This window comes from Meleagris gallopavo, chromosome 5, assembly GCF_905368555.1.
Source record: "Meleagris gallopavo chromosome 5, MGAL_WU_HG_1.1, whole genome shotgun sequence".
Lineage (NCBI taxonomy): Eukaryota > Metazoa > Chordata > Aves > Galliformes > Phasianidae > Meleagris > Meleagris gallopavo.
The window spans coordinates 7310832-7328733 of NC_139408.1; the positions used below are offsets into that span (position 1 = coordinate 7310832).

Genomic DNA, 17902 nt, shown 5'->3' on the forward strand with positions numbered 1-17902 from the left:
GGTCATTTTGGTCAACTGCCAAAATCAGCACATTACCTCTTTTGGTTCTGGATGCTGCACCTACACACTCCATGATGTACAACAAGTGGTGAGACAGAGGTGCAGGCCCAGAAAAGACCAAAAAAAAAAAAAACAAAAAAAAACAACACACCCTAAGATTTTTAAACAAGAAAAAAAATCCCTGATCTCCCATGACCTCCTTCCTGAGGATTTATTTAAAGTCCAGTCTAGCCTTTCTAAAAAGACACTGATATTGCAGAAATGTAAAGCCTTGATGAATTTAATAGACTCACATGAGGGATGCAGCTTTTGGTTATACAGCTACACTCAAACTTAGCAGATCAGGTTTAAAATTTGGTCTTCTCACAGGGTTTCAGTAACACCCTTCCCTTGCCAAGGACCCTATCTTCTGCATGTCTTGTCTATTTAAGAGTAGGTTTTCCTGAGTTAGGAACATGTTTTGACATCAAAGCAGAGTCTGAAACAATGCATTCCAGATGCTTTAATTGGGCACAAACAAATGGCAGTAGTAGTAATAATAATAATTACCTCTTAAGTCTTTATTTTCAAGTTAGTATCTGCCAAAAAATGTTAGAAAATTAGTCTCACTGTGGCAACTACTCTATTTATGTGCATAATTTACAAGAAGCTCATCTGAATAATTTGAATTTTTTATTAAGACTATTTTCTCATTTTCCTTTGAGAAGCCTTCTTAGATACTGACTCACATTCGGCCTTTTAGGGAAGAGTGCCAAGCATTTGTTTTTCTTGTGTCTCCAGTAGTTATGTGACTCCTGCATTAAGCTCAGCAAAACCAAGTCTGAATAGAAACAAACTTAATTTAATTATTAAATACATTTCTAACTTTGCTGCAACTTTAAGAAATATATATCTTTCATGTGGGGTATTGGAAACATGCCAGGAAGATCTTAAAAAAAAAAAAAAAGAAAACAACAAGAACAAAAAAAATCCACACCATTTAGTCTAATTTTTTTTCTCTTCCCCCTTTTTCTTTCTGCCTTTCTCAAAATAGGGTTAGGTGAATTTAAATCTACTGAGCTAGACTGAGCTACTTCAGGTTTGTCAGAGAAAAGTTACTGGAGCATCACGCCAAGCTTTTCACTTTTGAGGTAAAAATGAGTTTCTTAGGTTGGTTTTATGAGGGGCACAGCAAGAGTCTCATATACTTCGGCAATTCAACTGCAGATTTTACTCTGTGGCAGCTGCAGCCGCTTCATTACAAACAACAGTTCACTCTGAAATCCTCTTAAGAAGTTTATAAAAGGGACAGTGTATGTATGTGATGTCCTGCTGCAATGGTGCAGTCAGACAAATGGCCTTTGACTCTCACCTTCCACATCACACAGATCCAAACCCAGTTCTAAACAAAGCAGAAATTTAATTTGCCTGCTCTTTTCCTGATGACAGTCCCCTAATCTATTTGATGATCAGAGCCAAAGAACCAGCTTACTTTTCTTGGGAGGGTCAAATTGGCAGATGAACTATAGTGAGGAGAGGAAACATGTTAAGTATGAAAACATTCTCATAAGCCCTCACAGGAAAAGGATGTAGCTAACAACAAAAGAGAATACTGCATTCCTTTGCCAAACCTTATTATACAAGATTATGCATTTCCCAAACTTATATTTATACCAGTTAAGTATTGGCAGTACTACATCTGGAGGAGCCATATTCCAAAATATCCCTCCTGCATTCTCCCTGTTATGTCAGCTCTGAAGGTTTCTTTCTGAGGTTAGCAGTAGCTACATGTATCACCACCCTACTTGACTCAGGATACCACAAGAGCGTTGGAACTTGCAGTGTGAAGCACTTCACTGCTACCTGACCAGTCCTGTAACAGATCCATCAAGGAGCATCTCCAAGACCCATTCAGGCAAGGCTGTCAGAGCACCTGCAAGCAATCTTCATTCACTAGATCCTCTCCTGCAGTATGGATGGGCCGGCCTCCTGCCGGGCACACAGTTTGCTGCACAGTTGGAAGACTAATTACTTAAGGTTTATCCTTCCTATTCCAGGCTTGTTCCAAGCACTTCTTCAATTTTGCAAAGCTGGCACAGTAAAGCCAACAAGCTGATAAAAGTACAGTGTGGGCATAGGTTTTAACTGCTTGTCTTTGCTTGGCTCAGTAGCCATATCATTTGTGGTTTCACTGAAAGGCTTCAGCTCTGACCATTCCAGCCAAGCTTCCTAGTTTTCTGTACCATTCTAGGGAACAATCAGAAGGAGATTTCTGACGGTCTATTGCTGGTGCAAGCATTATTCCCAGAAACGCACCAGCCAGCAGAGAATGATTGAACTTCCCCACTTTGTACATCCATGGACATGTCTGCCAAATGGCTGGTAAGGCCACACTGGGGATTCTCCCTCTGCACAGGTTGCTGCAAAGATATTTATGTGCAGCTATCAGTTTGCAGTTGGTGTCCAGTCATTGGATGGAATGCTCAGGTCAATACCTGCACTGAATTCTACAACTGCAAAGGAGAAAGAAATGCTGCTAGCAGGTTTTTCTCAACAAAGGATCCAGGGGGCTCTGAAAGGTACATTATCCTCATAGATCTGGAACTGCTGCACACAATGAAAGTCTGTTAACGGTGTAAAACACACCCAGAGATTTTATGTTCTAAATTATGTATATGATTGTTTTGCTTGTTTGCTGTGAGTGTAGTGGGAAGTCAAAATCACTGCTATTACACCTCTAACTAAGGATTTCTTAACTATTGCTTAAATTAAAAAGAAAGACAAAGACAAGCCCTTAGAATAATATATCAAAAAGCTGCGATAATTCTGTGAGCAGCCTTCAGTATTTTCTGGTCCTACACAAGTTCCAACATGTTATTTCACAGAAGCAGCAGCTTTTCTGCACGGACTGAGGTCTATGCATCAGTTTCAACGCTTAAAAATGGTTCTTTACATACATTTTCATAGTAAAGCACTTTATTACTCAATTATTGCTTACAGCATTAAGTAACAAAGTATTATTAGTGCAGTTTTACAGAAGGGAACAAATCATGAAATATGAAATACTTATGCTGTGTTTGCGTAGGTTTTCCCATATTAATTAATTATGAGACTTAATTACACTCAATCTTACCATTCCAAACCAATTACACAAATTTGTGTAAAGTGGAGAAGTAGAGAAACCTTTATCTCAGAGACAATCATTCATACTGACAGCACTTTCCACAAAAATATATAGAAAGGACTTCCCAAATATTAACTCATACATCCAATGCAACAAGATGGATTTTTCTCCAATGTTCTCCCCCCCAACTACTCCAACACAAGCTAACAAACAAACCAAAAAACAAGCATGTTCAAGTCACCAAGTTACAAGAGTTCTAAATCCAGCAACATAATACATACGTTGGTAAGAATCATCGCATACATGCACACTGCAAAATATTTTTAGTATTTCTGTTTGTTTTGAATCTACAGTAATTTTGTTAGCTTTAGTCTACAGGGGAAATGCTAAACATCAAAAAGATCACTTTAGAAGTTTTTGTTACTCAGAACGATCTATGAACACTTCCACATCCTATGTTGAAATGTTCATTCATGATTTCCCACAGTATATACCCACAGGGAATCACAACACGTCAATGTCTTCAACAGCAACAGCATTCCATGGGAAGCTGCTCCTTTTTGCAAGTCATGGTTCTTACAAGAATGGACTAAGCCAAGGAAAACCAGCCTTTCTATATTAACACAAACTGATTCTCCCATAAACAGTACTCATTTGAAATCAAGGGAGTAACAAAAGCAGTTACTATCTTTGGAATTTCCTCTAAAGAGATATATGAGTTCTAAGTACATTTATTTGATTAAAATTTGAGAGATGTGGAACTGACCAATATTTATCGTAATTCTCAATCAGGTATGTTTTAAATACACATTCTTCCTTATCCAGCCAAGCTTTGCTGCCTTCTTTGGTGAGTAGCAAGTGATACTGCCATTAGACCATGGAAGACTAACTGCAGGAAGAGATACACAAGGCATTCTGAAGAATGACCTGAATTTCCATGTCTAGTAACAACTTCCCCTCACCCGAGGAAACTCCTCCTTTCCCCTATTCAAAGGAGATGCCATCTGCCTCAGTTTAGGCACAAGGGGTGGATGGCCAGCCTCTCCCCCTGCAAGTCTTCATAGGACACAGCTCTTTCCTCTGAATATACTGAAGACTAGAAGCCTTTCTTAGTGAGACTGGCTTACCGAAAATCTAGAAATTAGATCTAAAATCTAATCTAAACTAACTTGCCTAGTTTGGACCCCTTCCTCCAAGCTTCCTAACAAACGCTTCCTAAGCAAGTTATAAATTGCAAGCATGAACCTACATCTATTGTAGTATTGTTAAACCAATTATCAGCACAAATTTGGTGTTAATGACAGTCATGTGTTTTCTATTCTTCCAAGGCTAACCCCTGAGCTTAATTATTTTATTTAGTGTCTAGGGCATCAACACTTCCTACACAGCACACGTCATCAGTCTAGCAATTAACTGCATACCACTGACCTTCAGAGAGCACCATGGAAATTTTATTACTGTACAATTCAATTACATTTCACGTAACCCTGCTCCACAACCATGTTTTATTATCAAAAAATAAAACTGTGCTTAGAAAAAGGGCAGTTGAGCGAATCAGACTATTTATAATTCACAAGAATAAAAAACATTTCACAAGGTTTGCAACATATACAGCCTTGCAGCCTTAATATGAGATGAATGTCACTAAGATTCACATTATAGACAAATGTGGAATGGAAAACATTCCCTGAAGTCATAATGGCAGCATTACGAAGCACGCCATTTAAAAGCTATTCACCAACAATGTCCTTTTCCTTTTAGTCAGAACCCTACAGTAGAAATTCAGCTGAAGAAAGTCAATTAATTGATATGGTGATTCCACAACTGATGAACTGGAAGTGTATGATGAAACAGCTGCAGGAAAAGACTAGGCAATTCCATATAGTATTCAGAAATCAAAAAGAAGAGGGCTAGCAGCCATGACCTAGGTCTCCTACCTTGGTGTTGACCTCTCTGCAAGTTTGCTGCTTTGAAGGAGCTATATCCTGCTTACATTCTGCCTTAGTCTCAGCTCCTGTTCTGAAGAAAATGCTACAACTCAGCATATTTCTTCTACATTCAGGAGTCTCTCTGCTCCATTCCAAACCAAATGTTTCACAGAATAAATAATTATTGCATGACTACTCTAATTTCAATCTGGCGTGCTAATGTAAGAGCTAAAGTAAGTCAGGGCATAAAGACTCTCAGAATTGAGGGCTGCATCCAGAATGAAATAACTCATCACACCCAGGATTTCAGTGCCAGCCTCTAATTTCCCAGACTCCAAAGACTCGGCAGCCCCCCACCTCCACACGTAGCATACCAGCAGCAGGCCCAGAAGAAGAAAGGAGCTAGCACAGCAGCCAGCATGGGTTTGTACAAGTGCCCTGAGAGACTCTCTTTATGGTAGTTTTGTCCATCCTTGTCCACTTTTCAGTCCTCCAAATTTCTTGCTGGAGGCAGTGAGCTGGCAACAAGTTCCATGCACCACGAGGTGAATCACCCATCCTCTAAAGTCAAAACCCAGAGAACACCTAAAGATAACAACAGAGTAAACCAAAGGTCACCAACAAATGACCTAGCGAGTCAAATGAGTAGGTATTACATGGACTTTACAATCACACCACGTGAATACCTTACTTAATTTTCCACACGCAATGAAAAAGCTTTCTATCATAGAAAACTATACACCTGTATGAGGGCTGCTGCCTCCTATTTTATGATGTTGGCCACAACATCAGAGGTGGATGTTGGTGGTGTGTAGAACCATCCCACTGATATCCCATTCCATGTTGTTGCTGTGTGACAGATGACAGCAGAGGGGCACTCTGAGTAGTGTCTGACATGAAAGTGCAGGTGAAGCAAAGGTGTGTCACTGAATTCCTCCATTTGGAAAAATTTGCACCCACTGACATTCATCAATGCTTTGCTGAATGTTTACAAGAGACAACCAGTGGATGTGAGCATAGTGATCTGCTGGAGTGGGTTTTCATAAGTACAGCATGCAGGCTCTTGTTCATTGCTGGCAAAAATGCACAGCTAATGGTGGTAACTATGTTGAAAATGTGTGTTTTGTAGCTGAGACTTTGCTCCACCAGTGTTACTGTGCTCCTTGTATCTGTTGCAGTTTCCATGGAAATAAATAAGAGACATCACTTTCAGAGCGACCTATGCACATTTCAGGCAATGCACTTAATCTCATCAAATCCCAGATAAAATTGGTTTTACTGTGTCAATCCAGTGACCTCTTTAGGCAAGGACTTGTAAACTACACTGCCAATGATAGTGGGATTATCCAATAAACAGAACTCTTTAAAGCAAAGTGTTGTTGAAGAATTTTCTACATATTAAATGAATTGTGATTCTGAGGCAATTCACAGCTTTGACAGTATTGAATTATTATTTTTTAAACAAAGTTCTTTAAAAAAAAAACTCAATTGAAATAACCAGTTTATTACTGCCTGTTTTTATAGTCTTTTATTTTTTCAATAAAGTAGGGGAAATCTGAAGTGAAACCAACTTCAATGAATAAAATATCTCATAACCAAATCCAGTTTGCCCCCCTCCACAGTCAAAAATGCACCCAGACCTTGAACAAGAGAAGAAATATACATAAAGTGATCCTACAAGAAAACACACATTTTATATCTCTCTTGCTGCAGAAGCTTGAGTTACAAAGCAGGCTGGCAAGTGCACACATTACTGAGATGTCATGGGCAAGGCTATGATTTGGAGACAACAGCACTGCTGTTTGAAACAAAATTCAGAATTTCCATCAGTTTTGCCGAGACCAGTGTTTAGATATTCTTGAGGCCTGATCACAGAACATACATACACACACACACTCACATATATATTTACTTGCTAAACTATAGGTCCATGCAAGTGCAGCATGGATTAAACAGCATTACATGTTCTATCTGACATGTTGTTGTCAGTCATTTAGAATACTATTTTTCTTGATGTGGATTTTTTTTTTTTAATGGGATGAGAAAAAGTAAAAGTCTCAAGGATAAGAATATATCAGAAGCCCACCAATAATGAATACATCTCTGTAACCATTAATACCTACATCAGCACAAGCACGCACACACATTAAGATTTAAGTATTTTGGAAAAAGTCACAACAATAACAAAAAATAATGAAAAACCAATGAAACTTCAACAGGAAGACTCATTATTTTAAGACTTAAATAAGGCTCTCATTTGCATAGGTCACTTACAGCAACAGCAATTCATGAAATTCTTCCATGAAAATTATGCTGTATTTTGTCTACAGTGACACATTCCTTGCAGATCACCATGCCTTTATCATCCTGCTAATAAGATAATCTGTTACATGAGGCTTACAAATCCATTTAAATTGATTTTAATTAACAAATCAATCACCAGCCACTGATGACTTGGTCTACAGACAGTAAGCAATTCAAAGCCCCAGGCCTCTAATTCCAAACCAAAATGCACATTAGAGCAACAGGACATCTCTCTGATCAATAGGAATAGAAAGATGTTGAGCTCATACACATTTGGAGTGTACAAACTTGAGAAAAATGCATCTCTGGATCATACATATTACAATTCCCATGATCAGCTAGGAAAAGATTAAGTCATTTACACTTCTTCACAAGTGGAATAAAGAAAATCAAGTATGATCATAGCCTGCTTCTAAACTTTTAGATGATTTTTCCACTTGAAATGGGTTTTTTTTGTTCTTTTATAGTCCATTAACATTAATAGAAAACTGCACTTCTCATGGTCTCAAAGATGAATTATGACTTTTGCACATGCTTTGATCCTGTGCAAATTTACTGCTATACTCTGCTGCTAAAGTGCTAAAATTGTCCTAAAAAAAAAAAAAAAGCCTATCCCAAAAAGAACATCTTTGTTATTTCAGTAAGTTAATTATTGTAATCATTGTTACTACAAGAAGTTAATTACAAAGCAGTAAGTTAAATCCACAATAGGTGTTGTGATGCTAAGTATCACAATCCCTGGAGCATCAGCATCTGGCTCCCTACAGCAGAGAGAACACCTGAGTGAGGCTTCTCACTGTGCACACCAGCAACCAGTGCTTTAGCACAGCATCTATTAGTTAAAGATAGGTTTGGCATTTATGTGCTGCTGGTTAGACTGTTAAATTAACCAAATAATAAGTACAAGATACCAAACTATCTTTCACTGTATTTAAGAAAAATAGAAAGAGTTGAATACTTCCCAGTTGTAAACACATTAAGATCAACATTGTACCAAACCTGAATCCATCCCAGTTAGCACAAGAAGGTAAATAGTAAATCCTCTTGAACAGATGTCAGAGAATACAGGCACTCCACATTTAAAGAGACAGATTCTGCAGGCAACAATGCTTCACTGACACTGAGACAATCAATGTGTCCTTGATTATAAGGAGGCAAACAGTTTTCAATACAAAAAAGGAGACTGAAAAACAAATCATGTGTTTTTATTTTACAAGTTCCAAGTTTGGGTTGGGTTTTTTTCAAGCTCTCTTGGAGCACAGAAACAGAATAAAAATAGTTTGTTTCACAAGCACAAGACGAGTAGCTGCTAAATAAACACGTTAGATTTACTCCTATGCATTCGGTTCTCGTTGCCATTACTTCTCAGGAGTTGGATGATACCACTAAAATAATGCTCCTTTTCCCAGTAAACTGATTAGATGGGTTTCGTCCAAGAACTGTGCCATAGAGCTCTCTCTCTATTTCATTCTCTGCGTAACACTTCTGGAAAGAGTATTGCAGCAGAGAACATAGCATACGCCACCGTATCCTGACGCTCAAATCAAGACCACAGATTATAAACAGTCTCAGCAAATTGACTTGAGTGCCTTTGTTCCTCAGACATACATCTTCCTATTGCTTACAAAAGCAGCATATACTAACCACTAACACTGCCATAGCCAGTACTGGGAAAGGAAGTTATTGAAGCCTGGATTTCCTGCTTTCAGCTGAAGCCAAGAACTGTGAGGCTTGCAGTGGTTTCAGGAACTGACTCATCTAATGATTCATGGATAAGATACTGGTTTTAATATATTTCTGATCATAAGACTCAAACTTCAAAAACAGTGATGCTTAGTTTTTATTTTAAAGTTTAAAAAGTACATATATCAAGAAAACAAATACTATCACAGACACACTGACTAATAATTATAAGTGTGCTTTACTACACACTCCATATTTAAAAAGGAGCACGTTAAAATTCCTGGAAATTCATTTCAAGAGAACGCTGACAGCGAGTTAAATCCAGTGATAAAAAAAAGCAAGGATTCCTCTTGCAATCCTGACACCTCTAAGCTTCAGGTTGGGGACAAGTGAGATACCAACTGCATTTTTAACTATACCTTGAGGTGCAGCTTATCTACTGCCATATTCATCAAGGTATCCTAGAGCCACTGTTATAAATGCACATGGTTTCTTTAATTATGCATAAAGAGTTCGAGCAGAAGCTCAGCTGCTAACAATACATTTGGATGCCCAAAACGAGAGTCGTTCTGTTTCAAGGATGACCGGAGCTGCAGGGCTCAAGCTTAAAGCAGTGGCTAAACGATAGGATCTTAAGTCCTCATCAACACACACGTTTGGAGATATCTCGGAGTTTAAAACCAGACATTTTCACACAGCTAGTTGGTCCCCAGGGAAGCATGCCCTCCGGTGTATCCAAACGCTTTTTGCCCACAACACAAATCTCATCAGTATGCTGTAACTTGAACTGCCAGGCTCTTGTGCCGAAAAACATGGCTGGAGATTGAAGCTTAGTTCTGCTAGGCTCATGTATGGAAAAGTACTGGTTTACTTTTTAATTTCTGAGTGGCACTCTGCAGCTCCTCACACAGCATGCACACAGGGCAACTGGGGGGAATACTTGCATTTCTGTATTTCACCATGCACACAACTAGCATGCACAAACACACAAGAAAAAAAAAAGGAAACAAAAATGCATGTTGCTTGAAGGAGAATAAAAAAAAAAAGAGAGAGAGAAAGCAGTTAAAACAGTTGACAAGAAAAGGCCAAAGTGCGCTCAGTGGCTGGCAGTCATTTTATGGCTATAGTCCTACAGCAGATTTACTTAGATGACGTCAGTGGCTCCAATCCAGCTTTTCTTTGGTAGCATTTACCACTTGCCTCTTGAAGCCTCCACTATGCTACAGAGCAGTAGACCATAATCAAAATTCCCTTTGTGAAATAGAGTTTACCTCAGGGCACAGAGGCATTGCTAGCTGAATTGCAGGCTCTTCACCCTGTACTGCATGCCCAGAAATAAATAACCTAGAATACTGTACTTTCCTTAATACAGAAGAACCATTAAAGGCAGCCTGCTACCTAAAAAAAGGCTTCTTTAATTTGTTTCCAAAATCTGTGAGGCCAGAACATTAGTTGATTTTCCAGGCAACCAAGAACTTTGATAATTCTATTATCCTTTTTCGTATTGTTTTTAGAGATTTGGGGAGATTAAGTTGTTTACGAGTCATTTTTTCCACCAACAAGAAAACATTACTAACATTAAAAGTTAAATTGAATTGGCATAGGAAGCTGCATATTTTATAACTGCTTATCTACAACTGCTTAGTAAGCATATAGTAAATATGTCAAGAAGCAGAAAAAGAAATTATTGTACATAAATAACAGCAAGTGGAAAGGAAAAAAAAATCCATTATTTGGAGTTATGAAATTCCAGTCGCAAAACAATGACTGGAACCAATGAGAGGTTAGGAAAGCCAAGTCAAGCAGATATCAAATCAGCCAAAACTTCACAGGCTCTGAAGTTTAATAAAAAAATAAAATAAATCAAACCATCTGAAAGATGCACCTTATAGTACTAAATATAGATTTGGTACGTTTTAATGGCCCCATCAGTCCAAAGATGCCCACATTCAGTATATGCAATACCAAGATAATCAAATGGACCAAAAATTACCTCTCACTGTCAATGCTTAGAAACAACTCACAGGAAGATGTGCAAATGCCTCACGGAGAACTGGAATTCTCAGTACTTCTCTTTTCCCTGCCTCCTTGATTTCTTTTCCCCCAAAACCACACTACAGTGAGAGATTGCACATCTAACTTGCACTAAGCTGAAGACAAAAACTATCATCATCCAACTGTACCTGCCTACAAAACACACCTGACCCTTAAATCTGAACTTAAGACATTCAAAATTTTAGGTGATCCATAACCTAGCTCTAAACAGATGGATAGTAGCACATCCCATCCTGGAGAGGAACTACAAGCCTCTGTTAGTAGCCTGGGATGCCAAGCCACAGGCAGAAAAACCTTTCTTGCTTTCTGACAGCAACCATGTCAACGTGGTTCTTACTTCATGTCAGAAAAGAGAATCAGAAGGTGACTGTATGACGACTCTCTCTTCCTTGAGAGACAATTTGACTTTTTATTGGTCACCAAGAACCCTGAACATGAAAGCCATACAATCCCAAGTAGTGGTCTTCCTACAAGACAGGGTGAAGAAGCAGCGGGGGAGACTGATACGGGCATGGAGATGCGACAGCAAGCTCACATAAGCAGAAGTAGAAAGTTAGACAGACTATAAAAAGGATCTGGCAAGATGGAGAAGGAAACAAAAACCTTCCACTGTGTGCAGGAAGAGAACCTCATTGAGGGCTGCCCAGGAGCAAGGAAGTAACTGCACACTCAAGGAAAGAGGGGTGCACAAACAAGTGAAGATGATGGATATGGTGCCCTGTAAGGGACAGCAAGACAGAGCCTGCATGTCAGAAGACAAAGAAGAATGTGCAGCAAGGTCAAAGAGCAGCATGGGCAGACCTAACCCACCCTAAGGGCATCACTGCAGATCTGACTGGAAATCTGTATATCTGTATTTATGTTTTGAGCTTTTTTCCCCATGACAAAATTATTACAGCCAAAGGAGTTAAGGGTGATGGGGGGGAGAAGGGGGTGAAGGTGAAAAATGAAAGAATGCCCATTGAGTCTTTGAGGCTTCTACTAGCCTCCAGTTGGCTGTGAAATGAACTGAAATTAAAAAGTAAAATAAAATTGGGTACCAGGTATAGGGATGCAACTCTTCATTAGGATTAATTTGTTGAAAGAATAAAAGTAAAATCCACATTTTGTGGAAATTTTTTTTTTTTTTTTTTTACTGTAAAACAGCTCTGGGACAAAAAGTACATATGCATAATGGTAGGACATAAAATATGAGTGAGATTTCCTGTGTCATTAATAAATGTTTGTCTCCAAACACTGTATGTTTTAATGGAGATTCATATAACAGATGCTTTGATCCATTAAACCTCTATGAATTTACCTCTTCTTCTGAAGTCTGGTTTTGAGGGAAGAAAACATCGAGACAAAGTGTCATTCTTGAACTACAGTCTCCCAAAAGAAAGACAACCATGTGAAAAACATGCCAGCTAATTGCAGAAATAAACATCACTGTTCAGGGCACCATGAGGAGAAGAAAGGAAAGAGATTCCACCAAGGGAATAACTGCGATGCCTACAATCCTAAGGCATAATGTGGCTCCAAAAATACCCAACGCCATACCGGTTGGTGATTCAAACATGAAGCATATCAAAACGGTACTGATAAGCTAAGTTAACAGATAGCTTATCTGACGCATATACTAGCCATATGGTGCCACAACTTCTGTTGCCTGTTGCTGGCATAACAATAGGCTACTGCAGTCTTAGACTGGAAGCACGATTTGACAAATTGTCAACAGCATTTTTACTTTTTTTGCAGAGCTCCGGGGCAATGGCACACTCAGCTATTTGCATATATATATATATATATATATATATTTTTTTTTTTTTTTTTTTAACAGGTGAACAAAGAGTAAACCAGATGTCAACTTTAGAAATCGAGCTGTCTGCTTTGGGAGATTTAACAGCGGCAGGCATACTGCTACAGCTCAAATCTAGACAATGAGCTTTTCTAAAAACACTCTGGCCTAGGGGAGTGGCTATTTAAAACACTTGGCTTCTTTTATTTCAGCACTATGGAAGTGAATTCTGCTCTTAAGTGCCAGCTCAAATGAAGTCATTTTGTTTCACTGGGGCTTTCTTTGCATTTTGGAAACGTAGCACGCACTGTAGTAGGGGAAAAAGACAAGTACGAGAAAAAAAATCTGATTATTTTTCCGCTGGAAGACAGGAAACACGGGGAAAAGAAAAAGGAAAAAACAACTAACAATTGGATAGCATGAAAAAAAAAAATCTGTGAAACGAAAATTCAAGTGCGAGTTAAAGGAAAGCTATCTTCTCCTCATTTAAAACTAAAAACAACTTGTGAAAGCTTTATAAAGAACTGGTATTTATCCTGTATTTAGAACTCCTTCCATCTCCAGGAAGGCAAGATGTCAATACTGACAGATAAGGAAGATTTGCAGTAGGGCTTTAATATGGTACAGAGCACCATTGGTTAATACCAGAAGAATCGTGACATTTTTCCTCTTGCTTCATTTAAGCAAATGAAATCTTTGTTACCTACATACTACATTAAAAAAAAAAAAACAACAACAAAAAAAAAAGAATTGTGCTAACAATATAGCAACCCACTCAAATATTTGAAAAAAGGCAACATTAAAATTGTCAGTGGATATATCGAGATGGCATTCTGTTTTGCAGAGATGTTTTTAGTTGTGTTCTGCAGAACTGTAAAAGACATAACGAGGAAAATAAAGGTAGTTCTAATAACGTGCTCTGCTTTGATAGGCAGTTATGGGAACAGACTTCTTTTCTGAGTTAGACTCAGCTAAGGACATAGCATGTTCAGATTATCTTTTCAAATTGTTCTTGAACATTCTGTTTAGAAAAAAAAAAAAAACAACCTCCTTTCATGTTAAGTTGAGATTGCACTTGAACTCTTTCCAAAAGCCAGAGCTGTACTGAATTATGATAATTAGAAAGCTGTGCACATAAAAGGCAGCACAGTTGATGCATTTAAAAAAGTTCATGCCAGAGAATATAAGTTCAATATGTTCTCACATAATTAACATTTCCCATCATTAGCAGCAGTTTTCAGTTTATGTATCTGTAAAAACAACAGCACTCGTCATTGTTTCAGATTCCCAGTCAATAGCGCTTTAATAGCTTCACACACAGTCCCAGGCCGGCCTCCCTTCCCCCAGACTTACACTCTACCTTCTGACCCGCCAGCACTTGGCCTATCTGCAACTCACAACTTCAGAGATGGCTGCTGAGTGAGGGCCACAAAGCTCAGTGGGCCGCTCAGAAAGGTGCAGCAGGAGGAATCTCACCATTTTGCTATACAACGGCTAGGAGACAAAGAAGGACAAATTGTAGGTGCGCCTTCCATGGGCCAGGCGCCAACCCAACACACTTGACAGAGCAGGACGTGGGACTGCAGCCATGCTCCGACTGGGTGAGTGCCTAACAACCCTCGTGTGCTCTGTGGATTCTCCATCCGTTCTTGACGGACGTGCAGAAGCCCAGCTAACAAATAAGGGCCCGCGCACATGGCGGGCTGCTCACTGAGACATTCATAGACTTCCTCAGCAAGGTGCCCCACACTCACTGCTGGGAAGCAGACCTTGGCTCATTACCTCCTTCCCCTCCACTCTTCGTTCAGTGAGTATGAAAATGAATGCAGTTCTGGAGGAACTTTAATAACCAGAGATAGCATGAAAGTTGCCGAATGTGCATCGACACAGAGAGCCACAAGGGGCATACCAACAGCATGGCAATCCCCATGGCAGCACCACCATTTCACGCTGCAACCAGGCAGGCCTGGCATAGGAACAGCAGAGGCAGGTTTCATGTTGGTGCCTCAGAGGACTGCATCCTGCAATTTCTCACTCTTAGGCTTTGGAAATGAGCAACCATTAAAACACAACAGAGCATTATTCCAGAAAACATTATTCCATCCCTGTTCCATGTGCAAAAACCAAAAGGAGCTCTGTGCAAGAACAGAGAGCAAGATACAGACATAAAGTGGGAATTTATTGCCGAGATTTTTCTTCTAAAAACATGTCTTCGGGTGGCTCAGAGTCAGCTGGCTTTACAATAAGTAGCACCATCTATCCATATATCACAGGATAGAATGTAAATTATGCAGTGCTTGTATAAACTACCACACAGCCCCCACCAGCACTTACTCTCAGGGAGATCACTTACCTCCTAACAGGTCTAAAAATCTAAGTTTTTTTCAATAGTAAATAATCATAGTTCAGGAGTACAGAACAGCCGAGCACTACCAGCAAGGTGCTGCACGGGGACAAAGCGGTAATTAAATCTCAGCTCCCAGAAAGCAGCAGCTACTGTTTCTTCAGTGTTTTAAAGCAGCTCCTTCCAAATAGAATTTCAAAATGACGTCTAAAGTGCCAATTTGCACCCTGACTGTAGCCAACTCGGTGCTTTCTGCATGAAGTCCAAGTGCTAGCCGGCACTCGCAACAGGCAGTCCCAAGCAGCCAGCCTGCACCTGGCGTGTGCACATGCTGTAAGAGCACAAATGGAACCAGCAACAAACTTATAACATCGTGCCTGTCAGCTTCAGATAGATCAGAAGTGAGACAACAAACAAGTCACCTTACCAAAACCTGAGGAAAGCACGTAGATGGGATTTGATACTCTTTTTAATCAAAGATGCAGAACAGCAGTCATGTCCTTCTTTAGGCATCAAATATCATGCTAACCATGTACATAAAGCATACACTGTAAATATCTTCGTATTTGATCCTGTGAATGTTTATTCGTATGAGTCATCTCTGTCACTTTAACCTGAGGAAGGATTGGATCGAGCAAATCTTTGCTTTCTTAGTAAGGGCAATCACTTCAGAACAACGGGCAGTTCTTAAACCATCTCTGCTGAGATACAACAGGAACATTAACTTCAACAAGAAAGAGTGGATGGAAAAACAGAGATGCACGCGTGTATTCTGAAGATAATCTTACAGACATACATTCAGAACCGTATGCAGTATCTTCATATTTCAGAAACAATCTTCTTATAAAAATCAGATTACTTCTACTAAAGTTGTTCCAACACCGTAACTATGCTAGTCATACATTAAAAACTACAGTTATGTCATAGCACAATTACATATTTTTACCTTTCAGTTTTTATTAAACAAAACATGCCAGAATGTCTCCGTAGCTCCAGAAGCCCTTCTCACACTTGTGCCTGTACTATATCTTTAACGTTTGCTGACAGCATTATCTACAAGGGTCACTTAAAAAGAAGGAGGAATCCTTTCTTCCTCTGCATTTGACCTAACTGAGCTTAACTTTTTCAGGCGAGGCCAAACAAAGCCTGAAAACCGCTTGAGCGATACCCAACAGCAGGCACCATCCAGCACCCCCACCACAAAACACCAGTTACAAGTTACCCCAGGCACATCACAACGCACTATCTTTTCCCAGCTGGAGACTCACAAGGGTCTGGCTCATAATTAAGTTTCTGCTGCTCTTTTTTAACAAAACAGCTAAAAAAAATAACAAACTCCTTTAAGCTGAGGCTGTCTTTATTAAGACTCATATCAAATCAACATTTTTCCCCTGCTTTGCTGCTCACATACATTCCGCTCAGCACCAAATATAAAACCATAATTCCACTCGAGTGTTGTTGCCAGACTCTCCTGCGTGCAGAAGCAAATGAGATTTACTTCATCAAAAGCAGTCCGTGTAAAAATCGATGCTCAGAATATACCTAACATGTGCTCAATAGCAAAGTATTTCCCAAAAAGTATTTCTGGACTTCTAAGAAGAAAAACAAAAAGAAATCATTAGCAGCCAGAATTTCTGCTTGGTCAAACGATAGAAAGCTGCAGCAGACACAGCATAGTTGCCCTACGGAGCTAACAGTATGTAGCGCCGTGTGAAAAGGCACCGTTTGGACACAGGAGCAAAAAGTAAATGCGGCCTGAAAGCTGACCTTTGGTCAAAATCGCTTCACAAAGTCAATTTTAAGAAGTTTTGAACTTAGAAAGGAATCCACGCACAAAACGCTCCATTTTGCGTTTTAGGAACTTTCACTGTATTAACTCCTGCATTTCTGTTCCCAAATAAAGCGCTCACCCACACGGATAACTACGCACACACACAAACACGCCACCTCCCCTCTCCCCAACAAGTAATTTAATCTACAGGTTTGTATCATTCTTGATAGCCCCGTCTTACCGCGGTACAACCCAATCTCCCTGTAACGGTATTCCCCAACTATTTATAGAGACAGAACGCACTGCGCATCACACACACGTTCCCACTCCGGGATCGTACATTAATTTCATTTAAGCCCTTAACGTAACTGTAACCACGCTCGTTTCTACACCAGCTGCAGGTACCGCCCGGCCGAGCGTTCCCTACGAGCAGCCATCCCGCAGCCCTTCGCGCTGCAAACGCTCAACGCGCCACAACGCCGGGAGCATCGAGCGGCGCTCGGCCGCCCGCCTCCCAACATCCCGCTATCCGCTCGCTCAGCTCCATCAGACCGCTAACCAGCCAACTTTATCGGCGCCGAGAGAAAGCAAACGCCTCCCGCTCGGCGGCACTACGGCCGCGTCTGCACGCGGCCGACCCAGGGCTCGGCCGCGTGGCTTCCCGTCGGAAACGGCAGCGACCCGCGCCCTCGGCCTCGCCCCGGGCGGCAGCGCCAGAGCCCCGGGAGTGTGGGAGGCTCCGGGGCCGCACCTCGCTTCCCATATCAAAGGCGGCCGCCGGTTTCTCACAAGTTAGCAGCATTCCCGAGGAACGCGGCCGGCCACCGTTTCGTTGTTTCCGAAGTAGTTTGACCCCGTAGCGGCGCAGCCTGACCGCACTCCGGTCCGGAGAAAGCGCGGCCGGGGAGCGCCGGGCCGAGGCGGGAGCGCGACTCGG

The 17902-nt window shown here is 40.4% G+C and overlaps 1 protein-coding gene across 3 annotated transcripts in view; it reads right to left on the minus strand.

The window, feature by feature from the left end:
- TEAD1 (TEA domain transcription factor 1) overlaps positions 1-17902 on the minus strand; it is a 142851-nt gene that overhangs the window by 123891 nt on the left and 1058 nt on the right. Inside the window, exon 1 of one of the 3 annotated variants that reach the window (XM_085224083.1) lies at positions 17717-17737. The exons of the other annotated variants lie outside the window; for them this stretch is intronic. The gene's annotated coding sequence lies outside the window, so the exon portion shown is untranslated. Of the gene's footprint in view, positions 1-17716; positions 17738-17902 lie in introns of those variants that run through there. 3 annotated transcript variants of the gene reach the window in all.